This window comes from Mirounga angustirostris, unplaced genomic scaffold (assembly GCF_029215605.1).
Source record: "Mirounga angustirostris isolate CCGP_5_RB_7025 unplaced genomic scaffold, mMirAng1.0.hap1 SCAF_15, whole genome shotgun sequence".
NCBI lineage: Eukaryota > Metazoa > Chordata > Mammalia > Carnivora > Phocidae > Mirounga > Mirounga angustirostris.
The window spans coordinates 7,419,996-7,436,858 of NW_026991723.1; the positions used below are offsets into that span (position 1 = coordinate 7,419,996).

General features: G+C 43.8%; 1 protein-coding gene across 4 annotated transcripts in view; it reads left to right on the forward strand.

Annotated features, from left to right (window-relative positions):
• GLIS3 (GLIS family zinc finger 3) overlaps nt 1-16,863 on the forward strand; it is a 442,028-nt gene that overhangs the window by 346,096 nt on the left and 79,069 nt on the right. The gene's annotated exons all lie outside the window — the stretch shown is intronic.

Here is a 16,863-nt window from a genome sequence, read left to right on the forward strand (position 1 = left end):
GCGTCTCCCACGAAGTAATAGCAGTGCAGTGGTTTGCATAGCTGCTCTAACCAGATACGAATTTTTGGGGAGGGCTTGTATAATAAGAAACAGAGAAAATTAGCGGAAGTCACCTAAACTGGAGAGTGACACAAGGCTTTTATGGAAATTACGTCCACATAGCTAAAGAAAATTGAACTGGGAAAAACAGCACAACAAAAACCCTTTCCGGAGATAAGTGCTTTTTCATAAAATATCAGTTGGCTAAAACCATTTTAGTTCTGATGGAGAAGGTAGGTATATCTCTAGGATAAGTATAGAGCATCCCTCCCTTTAAGCTTAGAAAAAAAAGAAACACGTTTCTTAATAGGTACTGTGTATGGAAATTTGAGAAAGGAATTGAACCTAAGATTACTTTGACATCACTGAGGAATTAATGCATCTTTCAAAATACATAGAAAGCATAGTGTCGGGCGCCTGGGTGGCTCAGTTGGTTAAGCGACTGCCTTCGGCTCAGGTCATGATCCTGGAGTCCCGGGTTCGAGTCCCGCATTGGGCTCCCTGCTCAGCAGGGAGTCTGCTTCTCCCTCTGACCCTCCCCACTCTCATGTGCTCTCTCTCATTCTCCCTCAAATAAATAAATAAAATCTTTAAAAAAAAAAAGAAAGAAAGAAAGCATAGTGTCTTGGATTTGGAAGAAATGTTAAAAGATCAACCAGCCAACCCACCTGACTCTCTCTCTCTTGACCTCGTAAAATCTCCAGCAGGTAGTTGGCCACGTTGTGCCTCCCCACCTTGAGAGCTGAGGAGCTTATTACCTTTCAAGGCATTTCCCAATAACTGAGTTTGTAAGTTTTTGGACCAACAAGTACCTTCTGACCATGGAAGAAAAACACAAACACACTGAGCTAACCTTAGCTTTTTGAATGTTTCCTTTGTGTCGAGATGGTACCGATTCATGTAAGGGCCCTTCGTAACAAAAGTAAGGAAAATTTAAGATTCAACTATGTCAAGTGATTTAAGCCCATGATGTGATTGAACCCCATGGCCATGGTTTTCAGGTCACCAGCACTTCTACTGAACTAGAATCGTGCATTCTTTCGTGGTTTATGGGGATTTAACACTTTTATGTTGGGAAATGCTGTGTAGTCTTTTTTTTTTTTTTACTTGAGCTTTTTCTTCCTTGAGAGGTGTTAGCATAATGCCAGTTGAGGGCTCATATACGGAAAGAATTTGACCTCTTCCCTGTGAATGAGAAAAATGCCCAGTCGGAAGGATTTGATGGATAATCTTAATTGCATACAAACCCACTCTTGTAAGTCAACTGTTAAAATCATTTTTTCCTCTATAAATACAATTAAGTCTCTTTTATTGGAATACAGTAAACTGATACCAGATGATCATTATCAACAGATGATCAGTCAACATGGACTAAATATATTCCTATATTGAAGAAGAGCAAAGGAACTGCTAAGTGAATTAATAATATAAATAAAATTTTAAGAAGGATACTTAATCTTTTTAAAATAATACCAGGGCTGCATCCTGTTCACTATGTCGGCAGGACCACCACCTAATGGCTTTTGTCAGTATCTCTGTGTGTGTATCTTATGAACTTGATGTGGTAAGTTATCTTTGCTTAAAAAACAAAAATAAAACAAAACAGAATCAAAACTCTTGAGGGTTTTTTCTCCTAAATCTGACCATTCATCCCCTAAGTTGTCTGAGATGTATGAAGTTTTACCATAATAGCAAATCCATTATCAGATTGGAGAACACCTTCACTGAGAAAAACACCTGCCTTGGACAGGGGAGAATGCAGGTCCCACATGCCGGCAAATAAGCAACAGTACGATATTCCACATAAGAAGGTAACCTGGGGGGCGCCTGGGTGGCTCAGTCGGTTAAGCACCTGCCTTCGGCTCAAGTCATGATCCCGGAGTCTCCGGATCGAGTCCCGCATCGGGCTCCCCGCTCGGCGGGGAGTCTGCTTCTCCCTCTGACCCTCCCCCCTCTCGTGCTCTCTCTCTCAAATAAATAAAATAAAATCTTTTAAAGACAATTTGTAGACAGCCTTCAACAATCAGGCTAGGCAGCAAGGATATACTTTCCAGGAGCAATATTATAACCTAATATCGAATATTGCAGTATTCTCTTAATTTTGTCTTCCAGAAAGTGAGGTGCTGTGTCTGCAGTGATTTTGCTTTTGATGTGCACCCTGTTTCTTACAAATGGGTGAGCTGGATGTGGCTGCCTTTTATTGCCCATACCTTAGGGACAAGTTTACCAGGTTTGCTCTCCAAATTTTAACCAGTCTTTTAAATCTGAAGATTTTAAAAATCTGTTATGAATCAGTGATAAATTAATCTGCGAAAATTAAAACAATGAAAGTTGCTCCATCCAATAAAAAGAAGAAATGCCACTCCCCAGAGAAGCTGTGCGCATAAACCTAAAATCAGTCAATCCCCATTTTCAGACCTTGTGCTGGCGTGTAATATTTACATGGTACAATGTTGTTACTAGACCTTGGAGAGATTCTAATTGCTAACTCACATCAGTGCTTGGTATTTGAAATATTTCCTGGCAGCAATAATAAAAAAAAGAAGAAGAAGAAGAAAAAGAAGAAGAAGTAAGAAACAATAAACCTTTTAAGGCAGAATTAAGATTATTTACGACTTTAATTAAAAATTGAAAACTGGCATCATTTCAAAAAAGCCTTTACAAAAATGTGAATTCATCAAAAATAACCATAAAAATTCCAAGGTGATAAAGGCACAGTGGAGTAATGGTCCCAGCCCTAGGGAATTGTTTTGTTGAAAAGAATAAAACCCTTTTCTGTCACACCCTGTTAGTCATGGACTCGTTTAATATACCCTGCCTGCCTGCTTTCCTCTAATCCTCTTTTTAACCTCCCCCTAGACACTAAATGACATTATTTTGGTCTTAACGTTGCCAGCTTTATGAGGCCCCACTCTGAAATCTGGGCCAGTGACAAGGCACCCTCAGCCGTAAGACAGATGTTTATCAGGAGAGGCAGAGTCCTTATGAATGATGCCCTGGCCATGGGCAGATGGCCCTTCCCCACACCTGTTGGATCCTACTGAAAAACCAAAGACATGAAAGCTTAGCTAAATATTATTCAAGCTATGGAAAGAAAGAAAGAAGAAGAAGGGGGGAAAAGCTCTTTTGCAAAGGAATTGGGGTAATTTGGCTCACTGCATGCAGAAAGTAACTTTTCTCTTTGCCTAATGTGTGCACACCCACACATTCAATCAGCTGGTGTACGGTCTTCTTCCACTGAATGTGCCTTACAGATCTCGAGTCCATTAAAGAGAGGGCTACACGGATAAGTGAGTCACGAGATACTCAAGTCACCAGCTATGGTCTTGGGCGAGAAGAGAACTTAGCCTGCAGAGCAAAAGGCAGACTCTGTCCTTCAGGTCTGCCTGATAATGAGTGGCGAAATAAGAGAAAACTAAGGCAATAAGCCACTTGAAATTTCCCTCAAGGCTGTGAGCTTTATCAGAATTTTTCATTTGCATCGTGGAAATGCCCATAAGTGGTGATGGTGGTGGTGGGGGGTGGGGTTCCCTTCAACTCTGGTTTGTTATCGAAAGGGACTTTTGAAAGCGAATGCAAAAGAATGCTGGGCCAAAAGTTAGAGACAGCATGCATCTTTCGTCCATTTCACAGCTCCCCAAAGGTGCCAGACTCTGGCTGTGATTTGTGAACTGTTTACAATCACCTCTGACCCTCCCTGGTTGATGGGTCGCAGCCTCAACCAGGCTGTGATAAACCCAGCACAGCATTCGGAACCTGCATGAATGCAACATGCACTTCTCTTTCCTGCTTAAGGGGCAGCTCTGGGTCGCTATCTGGCTAAGACAGAGCAACTTAGGCAACGCACCTCTTCTGGTAGAACTAGGGGTTCGTGGACTCTGTTCAGAGCCACCACCACCCCATCTTGCCTCAAAGCTGTAAACAATTTCATTAAGTACCGCAGAGCTCACCTTGCTTTGTGCCCTTGTTAGAATCTTCCAAAGAAGGTTCTAGTTCCCCTACATGGACGCACCGATTAGAGGAGCTGCTGAGGCTCTCACTTTCCTCCCGGTTGTTTTCTGGTGTCATCTGCACGAGAGGCCTGCACAGGGGGCCACACAATCAGAGGTCTTCCCAGACGGTGACTTTCCTTTTTCTCGTTCCTTCTTCCTCCCTCCCTTCCTCCCTCTCTCTCTCCCCCCCTTCTCTCGCTCGGACTCTTAATGGAACGTCAGTCACAGGCACAGATCATGGACGCATGATTTCAGGATGAACTAGCCGCCCCCTTCCTCTCACATGCCATAAATCACATTGGAAATCCTGTTGGAGGAGTGATGCTTCTGTGATGTTGAAATGGCACTAACATGGTTTTTTTTTTTTTTGTAAGTGAGTCATTCACCAACTTCTATCCTTTAATGACCGTTGGTGGCAGATTGCTTCTCTCTGTCTCCTCAAAACGACGGTGGGCCATACTGTCCTGCTCGAATGTCCTGATGCCTCAGTTGAGGGTAACTGATTTTGAGAAAGGCGCTGGATGTGCTTTTATAAGGCAAATGATTGTGGCCCAAAGGAGTGATGTTAATTAATTCAGCTTAAGCGATAAAGAGAAATCATCTTAAATTTAATAAATTTAACGTTCGACTCATAGCACTGATTTGAAGTTGAGACCAGCCACGTGGAGGCTTCCAGTTTAGGGAAGTGACTGCGGCTCTGCTTTGGAGAACAATGGTGCTGTAGCTGTTAGGAAGGGCTTGAGAATCCCTACGGGGTGTGGGAAGTGGAGGGGTGGGGTCACTTGCCTATAAAGTAAGCAGTTGGTGAGGAAAAGCTTCTCTTCCTTTCTGGAGAGAGCAGAAAACCTGTCTTCAGCCTTGTGAATACAGAAAAATACGTCCTAGCTCGCAGGCCTAGAGGCCCAGGGTCTTTTTGTAAGTCTTAGAGCAGTGTTGCCCAAAGTGTGTTCTTTGGAACACATCCCACAGGATGTTATGAGATATTCCTTTTAAGAAGTTCGTTGTTGTCATATATGTTTGGGAAATGCAGAGCTAAATAATATTCAAGGTTTTTTTCTTGCAAGAATTCTCAGAGCTGGAGACATATGAAATCATCTTTTTCCTCTAGAGCATCTCAACAAATTACTCTTCTAGTAAATTCCTTGAGAAATAATCTCACATAATTTCATTTATTTCATCTAACAAATATTTATTTAAGCACCCACTGGGTGCCAGGCCCTGGGCTAGACCCAGTCGTGCAAGTGGGTGTAAGACAGATGCATATTTTCTGTCTCCATAGAGACGTATTGTCTTGATGAAACCCAACAACAATAAAGAGGTCAACAGAAAATAAGTAGCATAAATGCAGGCAAGGAAACAGTGTGGGGGTTGATACGGAGGTTACAGAGAAGGACCTACTGAGGGGAGACGGTCAGGAGCACATCTGAATAACCACTCTGGAAATGAGAAAAATGCATCAGTGCACAATTTTAAAAAAGCACCGTGTACCTTGAAATACTGTAGTTGGGGGCACCTGGCTGGCTCAGTCGGTGGAGCAGGAGACTCTTGATCTCGGGGTCATGAGTTTAAGCCCCACGCTGGGCATGGGGACTACTTAAAGAAAACCACTGTGCCTTCCTGTTTGAACTTCTTCTAGAAGAAGGTGGCACAGTAAGGATATAGCAGCAGATGTCAGGATCACGTTAGCTGTTCTCCTTGCGTGGTTTGTCAGCGCGTCCTCCATCACAGTGGCATTAGAAAGACTGGGCGCTAGATAGTGAAACGCATAGCTTTCGTCTCCCACCCAAGAAAATGACTCCCGACGGTCAGCATTTGCCATTCACTGAGCCATCAGCATAGGGCAGGCCCTGCAGCAGCTCAGAGTTTAGAAACACGACCTGAACTTGCCCTCCTAAAGATGACATTCCAGCAAGACACACGGACTTACGTGCTTTCAGTATGATTGGAGAAGTGTTGTGATCAGGTCTCACACATAGAATGCTTCTGGAACATGGCATCTGAGAGTTCCTTTGCAAATGACAGACATTCTTAAGGAGTGAAGTCTTGGGTTCTGTCATTTGAAAGCAAAGAGGAGATCCGTGGGTTTTTATATTGTCCTCAATGACTTTACAATACCTTGTCATACGTGGCAAAGTAGTTTTAATTTCTATTCTCCCTGAAAATTCTGACTGAGGGCAAAAAACGGGGTTGTTTGGCACAGCTCTGGCCAGCCATGGAAGGCATGAGGACCCTCTGGCAGGTGCTTTAACAAGCAGTTCGGGCTGTACGGTGCCTAGCACAGCTAGCCTATGGAAACAATGCCTAGGTAATTGCTTTTTTGATTGATTGACAGAAGCCTTCTAAGCTTCTCATTCCCTTTCTCTTATTAGATTTTGTGCATTCTTGATGAAAATGGTTTTGGAATAAAAGCATTTAGCTCTGACTCTCTGCTGCCTAAATATATGTCCTAAAATATCATGACACAGCTAAACACAGATCTTCCTGGGCTCCGCGCTTCATCTCTGTCCTTAAAGTCCTCGCATCCCTCGAGCGGTCACCACTCCCTCTGCTAGTTCTCTCGGTCTTCCCTTTGAGCTTTGCCTGTGATATCCATGGGAAATATTTTCCCATTTTGTTTGTATCTTGGCTCTCTGAGCAGCAAAGATTTATTTTCAGGGTGACTTCACTCCAGGGCCTGGATAAGCCTAACGTAAAAATTTTTCCTGGTGGACCCTGGGCAGGTGGTTGTGTCTTAGAGCAGTGTTTGGATTGGATGTCAGAAGCTACGGCCTCTTTTAAGCAGTGCCATGAATTGTTTTGTGACTTAGCTTAAGTTACATGCCCTAGTTTTTTTCCATTTCCCATCTTCACAGCTAGCTTGAAAGGCAAATACAGGGCCTCAGAGGTGAAGGGGGACCTATTTCAGCAGAAGCCATTTTTCTATCACATACCTGCAATCTAGGGCAGTACGTGAATGACAACGGGATGACAATGTCTTTGCAAATAATTTCCTTCCCTGAGAACTGAATAGTCTTGTGGGTGGAGTCATGGTTCTGTGATTACGATAGCCAGTCTTTCCGGGTCGTGTGGATGCTTGGATGATGGTGCAAGAAAGATCCAAACGAGAAAGGAAGCTGAGACCCAAACCAAAGGGCATTAAAAAGAAATTTGAACCTGTGATATTTGGTTCTATTCAGGGGTTATTAACCTGGGCTCCATGGACCATAAAGGGGGGGGGGGGGGCTCCACAGCTGGATGGATTTCAGGAAACTCACGAAATCCCAGAAATTATATGCAAAATGTATTTTCTAGGTAGAGGCTCTAGAGATATCACTGACTCTCCAAAATTAAGAGCCTCTGATGACAAACAAAACAAATAAACAAAACAACCCCACCACAGGACATAAGGAAACCCTGGGAAGCGCTGCACGTATCTGTTAAGTTGACTATGGTAATCGTATCGTGGCTATGTGCATATGTCCAAATCAAATTGTATACATTAAATACATGCAGGTCTTTGTATATCAAGTACAACTCAATATAAAAGAAACAAAGTTTAAGAAAGAAAAGAAGAAAGACTATCTGAGCTAAAAGAAATGCAGGACCCCTAGTGACTGATTCACCTGGCTTTCATTGTAATACCCAAAAAGATTCTGCCCAACTAAGAAGAATCTATGCTTCACATGCCCTGGAAGATTGCCTCCTACTTACCTGACATTTACCATGTATCTGATAGTCTGCTAAGTGCTTGGGTGTAAAAAAAAAAAAAATGGTAAGATACACTCCTCTCCCTTGAGGCATTCAGAGATGTCTAGCTGGATTTTGACAAGGGGTGGGCTGATTGCACAGATGGCAAACGGAAATGTGGGGTAGGAATAGACTGGAAGTATGTGTACCAGTTAGGAGGATGTGTACTTGGACGAGATGTAACAGAGTCCTGGACGAGGGTTAGCAGGCAGTTGGGATGAAAGTGAGTGAACAGGAAGTAATGGTGGACTGAATGCCAGGGGTGAGTGGAAGGGAAGAGTCAAGATGGTGCCAGAGTTCCTAGCTTCGGGACTGGGTGAACAGTACCCGGGGAGGAGCGTCTTCTTCCTCAGCGAAACCTCAGTCCTGCTCTTAAGGCCTATCAATTAATTGGATCAGGTCCACTCAGATTATCAAGGATAATCTCCTTTCCTTAAAAATCAGCTGACTGTAGACACTAATCACATCTAAAAAATACCTTCACAGCAATACCTAGATCAGTGTCTTATTATGTAACTGGGGACAAGAGCCTAGCCAAGGGGACACAGGAAAATAACCATCACACCCAAAAACTAGAGTCCTTTATGTTAAGATTCAACTGAGGTTACTTTATTCGAAGGCGACACTAACCACATGAAAACGGGGTATGGTGCACCTCAAAGTGTGATTCATATTAGTGCAAACTGATGGCTCACTAGGAAAACAGAAGGAAGTTAATTGTTGGATATACCTGGTCCTAACCCTTTGTATTTAAGCCTTTGTTCAAAGCAAATATGTTCATGCCAACTAATTTACAGACACTGCTAAGAGAGTAAAAGGGGATTATACTTCATGCAAATAAGCAGATACTTTGTACAAACATTTTGCATTATATATCAGAGAGTTTACAGGATCATATAAGTTTCTTATAATATGTTGACTTTTAAATCAGTCATTATTGTCCTATTTTATGTCATACAATGTTAATAGTGTGTTTAAGTCATACTAAATGAAATAATGACCGAAAAACACTTAGCGTGCTGCCTGCCACATTATACATGCCCAATAAAGGTTAGAGATTACTACAAGAATTACATCATGTTGTCTATTAAGAGTTTTGTAAGAGGGGTGCCTGGGTGGCTCAGTTGGTTAACTGGCCGGCTCTTGATTTTGGCACAGGCCATGATCTCAGGGTCCTGGAATCTGACTCTGCACTCGGCAGGGAGTCTGCTTGAGAATTCTCTCTCCCCACACTCTCTCTCTTCCCCCCACCCCCCCAAAATAAATCCTAAAAAAAAAGTTTCTAAGAGAGAAGACAGGTGATTCTTGAAATTTTAGTCCATTTTCTCTACTCCAGACTCCTCCATTAATTTGTTTTTCCCTCAAAGAGATTTTAGCTATTTAAAAACGATACCTAGAAACTGTGAGGTCATGACATAATTGTAAATTGTTTATATTATCCACCTTGCTTTTTCCTCACACAAGAAACACATTTGTAGTCAGGTGTACATGTTTTAAAATCTTGACCAGACAAGCTGACTGTCCTGATGTCTATTTTCATCCAGAGAATTCATATCTCTGCCATTTGTCAGCTTGCCGATAGATATTGTTACATGAGTGAGAAATGGAGGGTTGGAGATTTCATGCCGAGGAGTTTTGCTTTCATGCCCACTTTAGACCTTGGTTATTTCCCGACTGCCTTTTCTAAACTGACAGAAGACTTCTCATTATTCTTTATTATTCCTTATTCTTAGAATGATTTACTATTTCATTTACTCTTGTGTGAGTTATCTGCACATTTCTCCTGTCTACGCATGGACCTCTGCGTCCTGGACCTGGATTCAAAGCCCGACGTCACCAGGTTTAATGAATGAGTTATTTAACGTCTCAGCTTCAGGCTCTCCTTTGTGAATTGGAGATAGCAGCAAGCCCGTAGGCTTGTCGTAGTTACTAGTGAGAAAACATAAGCACAGCGCTTGTTGCAGTCCTCGGTGTAGCTCAAGCCTTGGAATGGGGAGCTGTGGCCGCGGGGGTGGGAGTTAATGGTAAAAGGTGTGACGGTACAGAGGAAACGGCTGCTGCTGAGGAAACTGGCTTTGAGGAGAGGGGTCAAGAAGCGAAAAATTATGGGGCGCCTGGGTGGCTCAGTCAGTTAATTGGCTGCCTTTGGCTCAGGTCATGATCCCAGGGTCCTGGGATCGAGTCCCGCATCGGGCTCCCTGCTCAGCGGGGAGTCTGCTTCTCCATCTCCCTCTCCCTCTGCCTGCCGCTCGCCCTGCTTGTGCTTTCTCTCCCTCACTGTCTCGCTCTCTCTGTGTCAAATAAATAAATAAAATCTTTAAAAAAAAAAAAAAGCGAAAAATTATCTAAGTGGAGCAGAGATTTTTCCTGCCCCGCCTGGTTTAGTTGCAGTCTGGCCTGAGAAGTTAGGGAACCTGACAAGTCGATGTTTGAGCCTTCTGCAAGGCTCCACCTGAGTGGTTCATCAAGTGGAATCCAATCCCTGTAATTCAGATGGCTTAATGGTGATTGTGGTCGTAGGGATAATAAAGAAAGGGTCTTATTTTGCCACCTTTAATGCTTTGACATTTCAGAGCCATATTGTATACAGCACCCCATTTTATTCTTTTGGCCTTTAGAATCAGGATACATTTTTTTATTACTACTTGTACTCTCTTTAGTTTGTTTCCGAGAAATGAGAAAGTTTAGAAGCAGAGAGGGGGCCAAGTAACGATGCCAAAAGGTGGTATGCTGTTTCTCTACATGCAAAAGACCTACAGAAATGTGCACCCGAGTTCGTTAATACGACCTAATGCAAAGCTGTCTGTTAAGTCTTGACATACTGTTTGCAGTCTTGGCATTCCATAGAACGTTTTGGCAAAAGATTATTCTCCCACCCGACAATCCAGAGCCGTCTTTATAAACTCTAGCAAAGTGTCATGTGACATCTTAAATGCTCACGCTTTCCGCTGTTTGTCGAGTACAGACGAACTCTTGAGTTAACCGTTAGGAGACTGCACTCTGTAGGGCTGCTCTTCTAACTGGAATCCAAAGCTGTTTTCCCTGAGTGGCTTTTCGGGATGGGTGCCTGCTACGCTGCCCCTCCATGGGGTCAGCTGTGGGCACAGCTGTAGTCCGTCAGAATTATAAGCGTCTTTAAATGTAATCACATCCTCCAGCACGGGCAATCACATTTAGAAAGTCCCAAAAGATATTCATAAAGCCTCTTCATGAAATCTTAAGCTTTCTGACAATGAAGACAATCTCTTTTTTGTTGTTATTTAATAAACCTCATAATGCCCAAACATTCTTTACATTTTTTTTGGTAGCTCAAAAACTTACCTTCTCCCTGGAACACCCACAGATGAGCCCTATTCTGTCTTCCGAGGAGGCTTCTTTCCCATTCACGACCCCGCTGATGTACGGAGAGATTCTGCGCTAATCTCTCTAGTTCCCTGCAATTTTTTCTTATTACCCAGCTTCCAGATCTTTTAGCATATGGATCGCGTTCCTCCCTATTCTTTCCATTTTGTTCATGCCACGGAATAGTGTCAGCTAGGGTCATGTGAGACCCGCGTGTCATTTATTGGCTGTTGAGGCAAGCATTCAGGTTGAGAAAGTTGACAGGGGAACTGATGTTAACAGGCCTTCTGTGCCACGCTAAGATGTTTAAACATAGACTGTGGTCAGATCCATGATTATAATTATGGTGGTAATGTGGGGGATGAATTAGGGATTTAGGGTGAAAGGAGACAAGGCAATTAGTTAGGCTGGCCTATTTCCATTAATCGAGATTGACTGCATCCAGTTGGGCTGTCATCAGCTCCAGGATTCTCAGTCTTGTCCAAAATGCTACCATGAGAGATTTCGCTCAATATCCTGTTGAATTCTAGCCTCATGATATTTGCCGCTTTCACATAATGGCATCAAAAAAGGAAATAAGGATTCTCTGGTTGTGCTCAGTATTCCATCCCTCCTTCTGAACTGCTCACCAACCTGTAATTCTTTCTAGAATCTTTCCAACCATGGCTTTTAAGGATTCTGGTGCTCAGTGGCACTTCTAGGCTTTATCTTTTTTTTTTTTTTTTTTTTTTGCCCTGTTGACATTTGAGGCATGGATTTCTCTTTCTCCATATTTGGGGCCTTATCTCTTGGTACCTTCTCAAAGCATACTTTTATAACCATATTCACAAGTGTTTTGGGGAGCAGAATTTCTGATAACCTTAGAACTTTGCATTCCCTAACTAGCTAGCTGAGCTCTCTGGCTACTTTCTCTCCTTTGTGAGGCTTTACTCCTCTCCCGCCCTACTTCCGGCAATTATTTTTCTAATATTTCCCATTTGGTACTCTGACCTATGGGAAGTATAAAAGCCAGGTAGTAGCAGAGTTGTGATAGACTTGCTTAACCCCAGTGTGTATCTTTCCATATAGTTTTCTATCATATATAAACATATTATGGGGCCCCTCTGTTTTTATTCTTTTTACTCGGTAGTGTATAGTAACAACCACTGACGAGGAGTTTTCCTTACTCGGTATTTGCAAGGACATCACTGGGCTCTGAAAAAGGAAGATCAGTAGGGAAAACAGGTCAAGAAGTGGCAGAACACGTCAGACAAGAAGCTCTATATCATAGTAGCTTTGGGCTAACCTAGCCCACAAGCCCTGGCTGTAGGAATTTGGGTACTATTTACCCACTGTCGACTTTGAATAAATTATATTTTGAGATGGTAGTGCAAAGGACATCCTTGGCATTTCCTCATCTGTACATAAACAAATACAAAAATCAGATTTCATTTCTGTGTATTCAGAATAGCAATCAAGGATTGCTTTTTTTTTTTTAAGATAATCTTGTTCTTTTATATGGAAAAATATGTACAAGTTCCCCAATTTCCAGGTCATAAAGACTCAGACATATTAAGGTGCTCAAATCATGGCATAAATCAGCAGAAGAACCTAATGCTTCCTGTTTTCCCCACCTCCCACGTCCACCCCGATTATGAGCCCCTTCCCCTATCAGGATGTTAAGATTGAAACTGACCAGAGACCTTAACACAGCCAGACACTCACAAACTCAGTACTAGTTCTAGCTTTTCAACCATCAGCGATAGCAAGAAGCAGCAAGCTGGCATTTAAAACATGTAGTAATGGGGTGGATGAGTGGCTCAGTCAGTTAAGCTTCGGACTCCTGGTTTAGGCTCAGGTCTTGATCCTTAGGGTCGAGAGATGGAGCCCCGCATTGTGCTTTGCGCTGGGCACGGAGTCTGCTTGAGCTTCTCTTTCTCCCTCTGCCCCACCCCCCACTCACGCTCTCTCTCTCTCAAATAAATAAATAAATTCTTTAAAAAAAAAACCATGCAGGGGCACCTGGGTGGCTCCGTCGGTTGAGGCTCAGACCCTTGATTTCCACTCGGGTCATGATCTCTGGGATCCATGTCCATGCTGAGCCTGGAGCCTGCTTGGAATTCTCTGTCTCTGCCCCCACCCCACTTGCGCCCATGTGCTGTCTCTCTCTCTAAAAAAACCATGCAGTAATGACCTAATAGATAGAATTATAGGTAGAATTACCCATTTTTATTTTCTTCCCTTAATGGAATAAGGGTTTAAAAGAAATGGTAAAAGAAATAGTAGCTGCCAAACGCGTGGGTAGTATGGTTTACTGGGCATTTGTATGGCTGTTCACCTCTTGAATCTTCCCAGTGGTTCCACAGTTATTATTGTAACCCCATCTGAGAGTTCAAAGACCTAAGGCTCCGAGAAGCTAAGTGACTTTACGAAGCACACTCAGGCGCCGGAGAACTATACCCCAGCTGAGAGTTTCTGACTCAACCATCAGTGCTCCTCTGACGCTAGTGTTTTTACTCTGGGCTGTGTGCGTTCCCACCACGGGAAATTCTGTAGCTCGTCAACAGGTTGCTGCTGGGAGGATCATTTTCGGGAGCTCTAGAGCAGCCCTCTGTTAGAAGATGGTGGCCTGGCCCCCAATGGAGACCCTGCCCCTAGGGCCCTCATGTTTAGCAGTACCGGCCTCAAAATTCTCTCAATCTTACTATTGGTGGCTGGGCCAGCAGGACCATCCAGGTGGGCAGCCCTGAGCCCACACTGGTACCCATAGGGGTGCCAGCCTCCATTTCTCTCCTTCAGGGCTCCCTTCCACCCTCTCCCCCATATGTGGGATCGCCTAGGTGTCCAAATGAGTCCTGGGACACACGGCTATGCGATCATTCTAGAGCCCTGTAGGCAGACCCTAATTCCAGGAGAGTGCCCTGGTGAGCAGATGGCCAGTACACCGTTTCTTTAGCTGAATCACTTGAGATTGGACCTCTAGTGTGATGTAGACATACTGACTTGGAGTGACTCGAATGGATTATAAAGACAGGAACCCTGCAAAAATATTTTGTCCAGTGCCCTGCACAGCTAGAGATGGCTCTGTAGGTGGCAGGAACTGTAAGGGCTCTGAGATTTGACCCTGGGTGCCAGTAAGTTAACCGGCTCCAGTTTAGTGGGTGCTGGCGGAAGACAAAAGGAGAGCTTGTTACTCAGAGCTTCTCATAGCGGTAGCCAGAGTATTATCATTTTCTTGTGCAGGTCCTTAAGGTAACACAAAGAGGTCCAGGCAGCATTTGCACACTCAGTGGACTGTGTTACACGAGGGAAATTCTGAGCGTAGGGAACCCAAATCTTTTATAATGGATGAAAGCATGCCTAACCTTTGGCTTGGGAGGGAGAGATGATCCTGGTCAGTTTTCCAAGGCTGTTGAATGTGGAAACATCCTGAGAAAGACAGTCCAGAAAGGCAGTCAGTGCCTCTGCTCCCAAGACGTGGACAAACCTGAGAGACTCAGGGAGAATTGCCTCTCAACGATGGGTTCCTATTGCCCCTTCTTGATTGCAAATGTGCAAGAACAGCAGAACCCTGGCATGGCCCTACACCATCAGGATTATCCCTGAGTACAAGTGTTTTCTAAAAGAAAAGACTGAAGCCAGGAGAGAAGGAACATGGGTGTTGGGAAGGACATGATTCTATACCTTGTGGGTCTGCATATAACTCTGACCGTTTCCATCCAAGTTCGTTTCAGACCCTACAGACCTATCCACGGGCAACACCGTTTATCTCATGGTTTGATTTGGGAGCTGCTCACCTGTACTTAAATTATCCCTTCCTCTAGCCTGTATTACAGTGCTCAGAAGCATCAGCATTGCAGTGTTCTATTCAGTTAGGGGATTGTCTCCAGGAGACCCCTGTATAATTTTGTTTTGTTACATGGCAACAGCAATGCAACAGTCCCTTCACTCCCATTAATGTATCGATACGGCTTGAATGACAGGCTTTCAAGTAGCATCTCTGTCTGTCCTCTGTGGGCCATGGATCAGAGGAAGTGAGAAATGATGAGGATATTTGGACCTCGGGGAGGTAGTTTCAGGAGGGTCTCAGGGGGATAAAGGAATCGTTTGAAACTACTGGATGTCAGGGCAGAGAAAAACATTCCGTGGTTTATCCTAGAGCCCATCCTGCTATTGGACTTTAAGAATAGATCTTAAAATGGAGTTTCCCTATCCCATCTCCTTAGATTTCCTTGGCTTTTTAAAGGAATGTAGGCAGTACATTCTTAAAGGAATGTCGGGAGTGTTTTTAAAGGAGCAACTCAAACGCAGTTGTGTTTGCTCACTTGTCACTGTCACCCTCCCTCCTGGACGCCCAGCCCAGCATCAGCTGTGTCTTCAGCCCTGCGAGCACATGCTGCTCGTGCTGTCGCCTCTGGGGACCACTCTCCTGTGCAGATGCTGCCGCCCGAACACCAGGGACGAGGCTACAAAGCAGTGGTATTTACGCTGCTCTGCCTAACTGAAATTCATGGTGGTTAAAAGCCCCAGTTTTTCATTTCCTGGCTGGTATTTGCAATGTGGAATTGCAACACCCCCAACTATGTGCATTCTTGTGCCTTTTAAATGTTCTGTGGTGTTGCAACATTTGAGAAATTCCCAGGGATCTTGCGACTTCCTACACACACTGGTTTGTAAAGTCGGGACCGACCCACCATGTCAGAGTCACCTTCTTGCGCCCCTGCCGAGTAATTCTGCTTTCGTGCTGCACGGCTTTAGATGGTCTCTGTGCTGTCTTCCAGCTCAAGCTTCACTCTTGAGGAGACCAATAAAAAGACAAAGAAAGGGCACCTGGGTGGCTCAGATAAGGTTAAGCGTCTGCCTTCGGCTCAGGTCATGATCCCAGGGTCCTGGGATCGAGTCCCGCATCCAGCTCTCTGCTCCTTGGGAGCCTGCTTCTCCCTCTGCCTCTCTCTCTCTGTCTCTCATGAATAAATAAATAAAATCTTTAAAAAAAAAAAAAGACAAAGAAAATGTTTTTTAAAAAATGTTAGCTTCTTCTTCCAAGAGCAATTGAACTTAAACTACTCGCCCTATTGTTTTCCCGTGAAGTCTCACTTAAAATATTTTATTAATGCAAAGACGTGCACATTCAGGGCTAAGGACCAGTGAACAGTAGCCATAGCAACCGGGAAGCCATTCGGGAGGAGAAAAAAAAATGCAGTAAAGAGTAAGTGTTTTAATCCTTAACTTTAATCCCTTTACTTCCTGCTCTCGAAATGAAATATAAATCAGGCACCATGGAGTGCTGCGATTTTTCTCTGAAAGGGATGTTGGCCAAAGAGGATTAGGAATGGACAGACGTGTTTAAGGAATTTAATCACACAATTTGTTGTCAAACTTTTGAGACCACGAGTGACCAGTTCCTTTGAGTGGCGTCAGTGAGAACCAACAAAACATACTTTGAAACTGATTAGAGGGTTGGCGCAGGGGGACACCCCTGTTTGCTGTTACTTTTACATCATTTTAGCCCGTAGTCATGCCATGAGAAGCCAAGGAATTTGCTTAGTCCCCCAGTGGGGGGGTTGGGGCCTGTGGGGTGTCAGGTTGGTCGAATAGAGATATTCTTTTGATCTTGGAAATACTGGGGAAAACTGAAGTCACCAGGGTCTTGCATACTACCTTTCCTTGATGTCTGATTACTATGGGAGTCTTACAAGGATGTGTGCTTTCCCTTGTTAACACACTTTTGGGTTTCTGTAGAATAGCACAAGGCTTTAATTTCCGTGGATGGTAAAGCACGATT